General features: G+C 29.4%; 1 long non-coding RNA gene across 1 annotated transcript; it reads right to left on the bottom strand.

Moving 5' to 3' along the window:
* Window positions 1-3,130: 3,130 nt before the first annotated feature.
* Window positions 3,131-3,594, bottom strand: LOC123269436. The gene is made up of 2 exons (XR_006510410.1): window positions 3,378-3,594; window positions 3,131-3,241 (listed from the first exon to the last, which is right to left on the bottom strand). It is a non-coding gene; the product is annotated as an uncharacterized LOC123269436 (long non-coding RNA).
* Window positions 3,595-8,483: the final 4,889 nt, after the last annotated feature.

Here is an 8,483-nt window from a genome sequence, read left to right on the forward strand (position 1 = left end):
GTATAAACCTGCAAAATATAATCGTTTAAATCCGTACCAATTAATTATAATCTATGGAAAATTCTTAAAACTGGTGAGAGAGAAATCAGCTGTTGGAACTGAAGCCGCCATTGAAGATATTAAACCGCGGGATATTCAAAACTTTTGAATTTTAGCGGGAATTTCAAACTTTAAGGAGATCTAAGTACCCTGCTAGTGTAAAGAATGTCTATAAAAAAATAATACGTAGAAATACTTTTGTTATCTTAAAATTAATTTTTAAATTAATTAATGACATTTGTTGAGGAAATTTCCGATAAATTTAATCATCAAATAATTATTAACATTTAATTGACTAATAAAAAATATAGCACTCTGAATTGCCGGTGTACACTTGACAACACAAAAAGAGTGTCCCTAACCTTCAAATTTAATTATGTTTACTGTCTAACTAAAATGACTAAGATTTTCTAGCATTTAAAAAACCGCGGTTACTTATGCTTTGAGTAACTGCGCAAGCGGTGTTGCCAAGTCAAGTACAAGACTTGAAAGAACGCAAGTTCCGAGTGATTTTTTATAAAAAATCTTAAATATCTCCGTAATACGTTCGGAAAGCTACTTTTTTATTGTTTTAATCTAAAGCTTATTATTTTTTCAATCAAATTCAATGAAAATAAAATTTTTTTAAAATCGTTTATTGCATTAAATTCTCAACCAAATACCGGCTGGTGGAATCTCGATTTCATGTAAAAATTACAATTTTACCTAATTATTTGATTAAATCCCGGAAACTTACTGTTTTTTGTTTTTTTTATTAATTATTCTACGTAGATTGAATTTACAAACTGTCAAGAAGTTTTAAAAAATTTGACTACTTCGCGTGGATCTCTTAAAAGAAAGTAAATTTAAAATGTGAGCATATATTTTTCCAAAAAAAAAAGAAGTATTTGTGATTTATTGTGCCAATTTAAGCTGGAGATTCATTTTATCGCGGTTCTTTGTAATTGAGATCTTAATTGGCATTGTGTTGCTAAATGTAGGTATATATTATTACCCTGAAAAGGTTTTTATGCTTTAGAATAACACAGAAAACACAACACAACACAAAAGCATGATGTTGAATCTCGACAAAGGGTTTTACAGTAGATACTTCAGTACTTCTGGTATATTTCTGTACTCAAGGGAGCACCAAATTCTATACATATACCTCGACCTATATATAGATATATCTACACAGAATGATTCAAACAGAGGTATATGCAAATTCAACAGAAGATTTAATTAAACCTAGCACAACTAAACTTATTCTTCCGTGTACTCATGCATAATACTGATTTTAATTCTTCCGAACAAAGAAATTCTAGCTACCCAAAAATCCCTTTTTGTTTTTTCCTAATTTTTATATTTATTGGTTGTTTGTTTCTACTTAATGTCGATCTTCATTGACATAAAATTGATTTTTTTAGTGAAATTTAATGTTATTGCAAAGGTCTTGGCTTGAATTTGTGCCTTTTCAAGATTTCATATCATTCTCACCAATAGTCAATTTATTATGATGAGTATTTAGGCTGCATTCGAAAAGACTCTATCTCTAGATACATAATTAAGAAATGACCTTGTATCTTAAGAACTATTGACATTTATAAAGATATAAACTCATCCTGATGTTGCCTTTATCGAGACCTTTTATTTGAGTACCCACATCAATTTTTCATATATTTATATATATTATATATATGTATATATAAAAAATATATCAAAGATGCATGTGGGTATTCAAATGAAAGTTTCTGATGAGTGTAACACCGGGATGAGCATATACCTTTAAAAACAGCAATATTTAAAAAAGTACAGTGCAATTTAATAATATATAAGATATTTAATTCAGAAATGACCTTGTATCTTATGAACTATTGACATTTTTAAAGATATAAGCTCACTCCAACATTACACTCATCAAGACCTTTCATTTGAGTACCCACATGCATTTTTATATATTTTTCATATATACATATATATAATATGTATAAATATATGAAAAAATTAATGTGGGTACTCAAATGAAAGCTCTTGATGAGTGTAACATCGGAATGAGCTTATATCTTTAAAAACGTCAATATTATAGAAAGTACAGTGCAATTCAACAATATATAAGATACATAATTAAGAAATAACCTTGTATCTTGTGAACTACTGGCATTTTTAAAGATAAGTTCACCCTGACATTACACTCATCAAGAGCTTTCATTTGAGTACCCACATCAATTTTTCATATATTTATATATATATCTATATAAATAAAAATAAAATGCCGCATGTATGTCCACGCATCACTTGAGCACGGCTGGACCGATTGGGCTAATTTTTTTTTTGTTGTCTTCAAAATTTTCAGGAGAAGGTTTGTATGTCATAATAATTTTCAAAAAATCCTCCCCCAAAGGGAATTGCGGGGGCGTTAACAATGAATAATTCCCTTTTTTAAACTATGGATCCTATAGACTCCAAATTTGGTAGGAATCTTCTGTAAGGGATATAGAAATAATCTATGGACGAATTTCACGATAGCTCACTCCACAGGGGGTTGCGGGGCAGATATTAACAATGAAAATTTTTAATTTTCAAATTATAGATCCCACAGACGGCAAATTTAGTTGGAGTCTTCCATATGTGGTGCGGAAATGTTTTAAGAACGGATTTTACAGCAACCCACCCTAATAAAGGTTGCGGGGGTGGGTGTTAGAATGTTAAATTTCTATCTCCAAACTGTAACTTTCTACAGACTCTAAATTTGGTAGGAATCTTCGTGTATAGTTTTAAGTTCAGCTAAGAATGGATTTTATCAAATTCTAACCCCAAAAAGGATTGCGGGGTCGTCAGCAATGAAAAACTATCATTTCCAAACAATAGTTTCTATAGACTCGAAGTTTTGTAAGAATCTTTTATTTATAATGTAGAAATCATCTCGAATAGGATCTTATGAAATTCCTCCCTCACATAAGAGTGCGGGGGTATTAATTGTCAAAAAATTCATATTCTTCAAATATCAGTTCCTACAGATATAAAATTTGATAAAATCTCAAGAGAAACAGGAAATTTTGGAAGTTCAGGGAAGTTTAAACGGTGAAAAACATAAATAATAAACAACAGAAAATACTAAAAACGACAATTTAGTTTTCCAATACACAATGTTCTGAGCTGAGTAATGAGGTCCGATCTCTTTGGGTCCGTTCCTAGCTGTGAAGTGAGGTCCGATCTTTTTGGTCTGTTTTGTTTTCAGGAATAAAAAAAAGTGTCAGTTAGTTGTTAAAAGAAATAAATTAATTTCAAGCCAATGAATAAAATCTATCATCAGATTGTCAGTGCGCAAGAAATTTTTTATTGTTATTGTTTCAAAATACCAAGGAGAAGACGACCTGACGACTGTTCGTGAGTCGGGAAACCACCATCTTTATATATTTACGCACTGCAAGAAAAGATAAAAAATGTAGTCCATCGGAAAGCTTTAAAATTAATTAAGTGTATAAATATGTTGCATTTAATGTAAATAAAAATTTTGTATCAAGTTTTGACTATACTTTTCACAAATATATGTAGATGATACGAAGTTCACCGGGTCGTCTAGTATATATATATATATATATTACATATATGTATATATGAAAAATATATCAAAAATGCATGTGGGTATTCAAATGAAAGCTTTTGATGAATTTAACACTAGGATAAGCTTATATTTTTCAAAATTTCAATAGTTGAGGAACTACAGTGCAATTTAACAATATATAAGATATAAAATTAAGAAATGACCTTGTATCTCGTAAAATATTAACATTTTTAAAAGTATAAGCTCACTCCGACATTATACTGATTGAGACCTTTTATTTGAGTACCCATATCAATTTTTCATATATTTAATATATTTATATGTATTATATATATATACATATGAAAAATATATGAAAAATACATGTGGGTACTCAAATAAAAGCTCTTAATGAGTGTTACATGGAAATGAGCTTATATCTTTAAAATGTATATTATATATATGTATATATAAAAAATATATCAAAAATGCATGTGGGTATTCAAATGAAAGCTCTTGATGAGTGTAACACCAGAATGAGTTTATATCTTTAAAAACGTCGATATTTAAGAAAGTACAGTGCAATTTAACAAAATTCATTACTTAATAAAGCAAAATTTTATTAATATTTTTTTAAAATCATAAAGTAATTAATAATAAATAAATAAATCTTCAATTGGGTGTCGAGCACAAACGATGGACAAAGTACAAGGCAGGTTGTCATCGATACTGGGTACACGTATAATAGACTAAAGTGGACACGATAGAGTGAATGTAGAATACGGATAATGGAGTGTATGGTGAATAGCACGTCAATGTCAAATGATATACACAAACTAGAGATACCTCTACCTATTTGATCTAATCAATTTGTTCTACTAATTAAATGACGGCGAAAGAACCCGTAAAACATAAAAGATAAATTGAATTTCAAATAGAAGAACAATTTAGAGCGATAGATTCATTGAGAACAGAAGGTCATTAGTATTAAAATCGTGACAACATTTCGTTAGCCGGGCTGCAGAAAAAACATGAAAACGAAATCGAAAGAGATTAATGGGGCTTTGGTGGTTGATAAAAAAACGCGGTGGTTGAGGTTGACCTACATGAGGTAGAACACGAGTGATAACGCATGTGAGAGATAGCACACAAAGAGGGAGAGAGTGCTGGTGAAAAATAAATTTAAAAATGTCCTAGAGCCCTACATACCAGGAGAACAGGCTGGGATGGAAGCTCAATTCTGCTCAATGGATAGTGCCAATGTGAATGCCAATGTCTCTACAAAAACGATCCTATTGAATGCACGTGGCTCTGTTATATTATCGACGCGTTTATATTTATGTATTCTGAGTGCGAATTCATGCGTAAGAGAAGACTATGCGTGATTGGGTATTTTGAAAAGAAATTATCATTACTATCATCAAAAATTTTTTATTATTTTTTTTGATTCTGAATTAGAAAACACTTTTTAACTTTCTGCTCTATAATAGAAAGATTTAGTTCTATTTAATAAGATTTAATAACAAACTTTTAATTATCTAATTATTAGTAATAGTTACTAAATCATTTATTAAAGTTCTTTTATTTTCACCAAATAAATAAATATTTAAACAAATAAGTAAGTAATAAATAAACTTAATAAATCGTTTATTAGTATTAAACGCATTAATTTTCTAACTAATTTTAGCATATATAACTTCTTTACTTAAAATAAATCAAAATAATTATAATAAATAATTTTAAGTAAAAATATATAAGGTATTATAAAGAAAATAATCTCATTAAATTGTAATTTTTTATTTGAGACATTTGTAAAATTTTAAATTAATCAAGTTTTTAACATATTAATAATCTTTATTATTAAGAGAATAAGAAAAATTTTGTTTCTAAGATACACGAAAAAAAGTTAACTGTAATAAATAATAGTCGATTTATAATAAGTAATGATCAACTGCTAAAAATTACCATTTCAAACAGTAAAATCGTGATTTTACTATTCACTTTATGATGTTTACCATTCAAATGTTACAATTTACTCTTTATATGGAAGAAAATACTATTTCAAACAGTAATATTCGTTATGTAAATGTCTAAAATGTTAAGGTATAATAATTAACAATTCAGACTTTGATATTTATCATTTGGTACCTAAAAAATGATCTTATGATATGTAAAAAGTATAAAATAAAGTTAGTAAATTTCTAATACAAGCAACGTCAATATTTACAAAGTAAAATGGTAAATTTTAAACGCAACGCTAAAAATCAAACTGTAATTATTGACTTGCTTGGACTGATAAAATGTATATTTTAAAAGTATAATTTTTACTGTTTCAAATGTTAAATTCTCCCAGAGTGAGACCCCTTTCTCTTTCATCTGAGTTCCCCTTCTCCGCATAATATGGACTATATATTGAAATGGCAATTTTTACTGTTTGAAACTGTAATTTTTTAAGATTAAAGAGTCGTTATTTACTATAGTGACAGCTACTAATCACTTATTTTGGATATTAAATTCTAAATTGTGGCTTTTATACTTTTTACATTAAGTTCTGTAATATTTATATTTTTGCCACCCCGATGTCCGCTTTACTGTTTGAAACTATAAAAATTAACCGGAATCTAAGTGGATATTACAGTTTACTTTTTTCCGTGTATGATAAAATCGGTTTTTTTAGTGAAATTTCGTATCTTGACTCGAATTTGTGCCTTTTCAAGGTTTCATATCATTCTCACCAAAAGTCAATTTATGATGATAAGTATTTAGGTTGCATTCAAAAATACTCTATCTTTATAGGTACATAATTAAGAAATGACCTTGTATTTTGTGAACTATTGACATTTTTACAGAAATAAGCTCATTCCGATGTTACACTCATCAATACCTTTCATTTAAGTACCCACATCAATTTTTTTATATATTTATATATATCATATATATATGTATATATGAAAAATATATCAAAAATGCATGTGGGTACTCAAATGAAAGCTTTTGATGAGTGTAACATCAGGATGAGCTTATATCTCTAAAAACATCAATATTTAAGAAAGTACAGTACAATTTAACAATATATAGATACATAATTAAGGAATGACCTTGTATCTCGTGAATTACTGACATATTTAAAGATATAAGCTCATCCCGATGTTATATTTATCGAGACCTTTCATTTGAGTACCCACATCAATTTTTTCATATATTTATATATATCATATATATATGTATATATGAAAAATATATCAAAAATGCATGTGGGTACTCAAATGAAAGCTTTTGATGAGTGTAACATCAGGATGAGCTTATATCTCTAAAAACGTCAATATTTAAGAAAGTACAGTACAATTTAACAATATATAAGATACATAATTAAGAAATGACCTTGTATCTCGTGAACTATTGACATTTTTAAAGATATAAGCTCACCCCGATGTTATATTTATCGAGACCTTTCATTTGAGTACCCACATCAATTTTTCATATATTTATATATATCACATATATATATATTTATATATATCATATATATATATATATATATGTATATATGAAAAATATATCAAAAATGCATGTGGGTACTCGAATGAAAGCTTTTGATGAGTGTAACATCGGAATGAGCTTATATCTTTCAAAACTGATAAGATCAAATTTTTGGTATCAGGCGTCTTGATTCTCCGACAAAATATAAAAAAAAAAATATTCCTGAGACTAAATACCACACAAAATCCATGATAAAAGGGCACAATACGGTAACAAGCTTATGTGTTGGTAATTTAATTATTTAAAATATTTTTTCGGGGATATTATGTCCAGGATATTTTGTCGAAGGATCAAAAATCATAGAACCTCAATTTTTGGATAATCATAAATCCAAAAACTTAAAAATTCCCCTCGTGAACACTCCATTTAATCCCTACATTAGTAAACACGCTAGCAGATTCGAACCCGTATAGTTACCGTCCATACATCCATTCTCCGTCTCTATATATATCTATATTTATAGTCAACCCCGTCCATAGCGAGTATTAGTGCATTATAGTGGTAAAAGAGCGAGTTAGAAATAGTCGTTATACGCACCGGTCACTGCTCACTCGCCAATGCCGTAAATATATACACATATATACTTTGCATTGGCGATCACTCCCATGCAAAATGACCCTTTGTCCCTTGATGCACGATGGGAAATTACTTTTTGCCCTCGATTACAGATTACCAATTTTCCTCCCAATAATTTCCTGAAATGACTCCGGAAAAAATTCTCATCCCGAAAAATAAAAAAGTAACCTTTTTAATTACCGAATCAACACTTGGATCGTGTTTGGAATACAAGAATTGCGGTGCTACTGTCTCAGGGGAAAACCCCAAGATCTTCATCTACATGCTAAACATCTTCACGCTTGCTTATATTATACATCTTATACCATCCAAGCTTGCTCTATTGTCGGTAGAAAATTTTGCGTCTTATTATCGCGAAAAAAAAAGGCTAAAAAACTTACCGAGATTTCTTCTATCTCGACGCTGAATTTTTCCGTAGCTTCTTAGACCGACAGTAGCGCTCTTTCTCCTTATTAGGTCTTAAGATCCTTTTTCTTAACTTTCTTTCCCTCTTTTACCGGCTGTCTTGCGCCGCGTGTTAAGTTACCACCTCGATTTTCTTACAGCGCTAGACGCTAAGAAAGTAAGCTAAGAAATGCTTCTTAAGGATACTTTCTTAAAGTACTCTTGAAAGTTTCACGCCAGAGGGCGACAGGTGTGTCCTTTTTTTCACTCTTAACTTTTTTTTTTTTCATACAAAAAGCCGCTCATCTATATTATTAAGAGACTAAGCAAATATGGGTTTTTATAGTTAAATTTAGTATCGTTCGAAAAGTCATGACTTGAATTTCTGCCTTTTCAGGGTTTCAGATTTATTCTCACCAAT

The sequence above is a fragment of the Cotesia glomerata genome, linkage group LG7 (assembly GCF_020080835.1).
Source record: "Cotesia glomerata isolate CgM1 linkage group LG7, MPM_Cglom_v2.3, whole genome shotgun sequence".
Classification (NCBI taxonomy): domain Eukaryota; kingdom Metazoa; phylum Arthropoda; class Insecta; order Hymenoptera; family Braconidae; genus Cotesia; species Cotesia glomerata.